Here is a 3072-nt window from a genome sequence, read left to right as displayed (position 1 = left end):
CTGTGAATAAAATTTTAATTACACTAAAAAATTTAAATTTCATAAGAAATAAATATTAATCCTGAAGAGTGACTTTTGTAGGAAGTTAACTTTTACACATGTCCCGCTGGAGGTGCTGGGCTCTGGGCAGGAGGGAGAGCAACTACTTCCTGCTTCCGGTTTGGAATATTGGGGTGCCTTGATGCCAGAAAGAATGTAGGTGTCTAACTAGGCAGAGCCCTGCCTTAGCGACTCCCTTGCTTCAGTAATGGCAACTTGTCATGCCAGACCTTTCTCTTGGTACTAGGGACCATAGGAAGGGGACAGGCACTTTCTTGGGTCATGGGAGCATCAAGTGACATTGGGGAGATGAGGGTCAGGAGGGAGCCCACCTCTGGGGCCTGGGAAGCTAAGGTGATGCCTGGCAGGGAGTTGGAATGAGGCTGGGCTGCTGAGGACCTTCTGTCCTCAGGTTGAATCTTGTCACCCTTGGAACAGAGGGTGAGGCTTTGGTAGATGGTGGCTGGATACCAGAGACATCTCTACATGTAGATTAGCCTGTGCCAGGCCCGATGAGGCTAAGTGTTTCATTCTCATGCTTCACAGAGATTTGCTCTTGTAACAGCACGAGAGCCCTACATGGCAGACTGTGCACAGTGACACCACCAGTGAAAAAACAGGCCCAAGAAAGGGTCAGCAGGGGTGAAAGTCACCCTCAGGTAGGCAAAATTGTGTTTAACTCCTGTGCCCTGGGACTAGAGAGATCATAAAGGGCCGAGTGTGTGCTTTGTACCAGAATATCCAAGGCTTAACCCCTGACACTGCGTGGTGTCCTGAGCACTGTGAGGAGTCTTCTTAGAGCACAGAGCTGGGAGTAGACCCCACACATTACCCACAAACCATACAAAATCCACACTAAAAAAAAATCTCAGAATCTGAATGCCCGGCATGTAGCCCCCAGACTCAATGGAGCTGGGAGAGCCCAGGCCTTGATTGCAGAAACAAGGGTTATAGAATTTGGGGAAACCTTCGGATGTTTCACAATTGCTATGTGGCCTGATTAAGTCTCTCAACCTCTCTGTGCTTCAGGTTCTGTTTTTGAGAAGCAGATTATAAATACACTCTGTCCCTCTCAGTATTTGCCAGGTCTGAGGGGCCTGGCAATGCTGGAACCTCACCACGGTGCCAAACTGTCCACATGCTGCTGAGGACACCTCTAGTACTCTACGTGGCTCTCACTGGCCCTTTGGACACCATGGCCTTGCTCTTCCCATGTTTCATGAGGACACCTTTATCTGTTCAGGAGCCCCAAGGAGGCCAGGAAGTTACCTGTGGGGCACTGGGACCAAAGGATGCTGCCCATACATGAGTAAGGTCAGGTTCAGGGTCCTGCACCCTAGGAAGGGTTCTCACCTGGGAGGTGAGAGGGCTGATGTGGGGGGAGTCCTGAGCTGCTCACCGCAACTATCTCCTCATTATGCAGTTCCCAGGATCATTTTGGGTCAAGCTTCAGAGCCAGCACATAGGCAGAGCTGCCTGGAATGAGGAGGAAGAAAAGAGGAGGAATTGGGGAGTAAGAGAAGGAAAGGGGGAAGAGGAGAAAGAGAGAGGGGAAAGAAGAGGGGTAGATGGAGACAGGGGAGGAGAGGGAGAAAAGGGAGAGAGGGAATAGGAGGAGAGTGGGAGGAAGATGGGAGACAGGAGAAGGAAGGAGAGGGAGGAATGGGAGGAGGGAAAGAAAGAAACACAGTGAGGCAGGAAGAGGAGATGGAGGAGGAATAAGAGGAGGAGGAGAAAGAGGAGTGCTGCTGGTCTGGAGCATGATCAAGTGCCTAGCAAGCAAATACTTGACTTTTGAGCCTAAAACCAAGGCTGAGGGGCTGCTGGGTCTAGATATCAGTGTGGCATGTTGCCAGAAGCCTTGCCCTGCCCTGTGAGTCCTTGTGTCTGGGACATCTGTGGCACATTTGTAGTAAGGAGGAGCTGAGGAGGTAGGGACCATGATGTCACTTTCCCCTTGAAGAGCCTGCGTGGGAGGGTGACATAGGTGTGATTTTCCAGGTCCCAAATGCAGCCGGTCCCCCCACCCAACAGAAAAGGGCCTCATCTTCATCTGACTGGCCCAGGACACCACATGGGTACGTTAGTCTGCAGGTGGACATTGACTCTGTGCTCAAAAGCACAGAGATGCCTCCATTCCCCACCAAGACCAGGAACATAGAGACACACACTCTACACAGACGCAGGCATGCATGGAGGAGGAGGATGTATGTTCATGGGGCCATGCATGCTTATGCAAGGTGTATATGGATACATGTGAGTGTGTGCATGTGTGCATACATGTGTCTACATGTATGTCTCTCTTTGTGTTTACACACACAGATGCTGGAACAGGTGCCCAGGCAGCCATCTATGGATTCCTGGGTGTGTGTTTGCCACCGCCACCCTCCCTCCCTGCTCCCTGCTGCTGATGGAATGCTGTAATATTTTTCTATTAAATGTTGCATTTGTTGTGCCTTTTAGTAGCTCCCCTCATTAAAAATGATATTATCCCCATAAATAAGCCAGCACCCGAGAAGAGTGCCCGACTCCATTTCTCTTCCTAATTGAGACACTTAGCTTTGATTTGCACGTCGGCACGTACTGAGCGGATTAATTTTCAATTAATGCTTCTGGGCGGGTGGCTGCAGGCAGTGTGGGCTCACAGCCCGGTGGCCTGGGAGCAGGCGTGGGTGGGGCTAGCAGTGGCTGGAGGCATCTCTCGGTTTCTTGGTTGTGCTCTTTGTGGAAGGGAGCTCTGGGGGTACCTCCTGTGGGCACCTTCTCCCTACCAACTGTGATGGGCAATAGCTCTGGCTGTGATGGACAATGGCTATGGCTGTGTATGAGCGTTAGTGCCGCTGGCCCCAGTCCATTTGTCAAAGCCCAACTTTCAGTGGGATGGCATTTGGGGATGGTCCTCTGGAGGGTGTTAAAGTTAGGTTGTGTCTTGAGGCATGGAAGCACCCTTGGAGGAGAGACAGAAGAGCTATACTCCCCATTTTCCTCTGGCTGTTGGGGAATCCAGTGATGTAGTCACATGCACCTCGGCAG

This window comes from Suncus etruscus, chromosome 6, assembly GCF_024139225.1.
Source record: "Suncus etruscus isolate mSunEtr1 chromosome 6, mSunEtr1.pri.cur, whole genome shotgun sequence".
Taxonomy (NCBI): Eukaryota; Metazoa; Chordata; class Mammalia; order Eulipotyphla; family Soricidae; genus Suncus; species Suncus etruscus.
The sequence above is the reverse complement of the archived record's forward strand: the minus strand, read 5'-3'. Positions refer to the sequence as shown.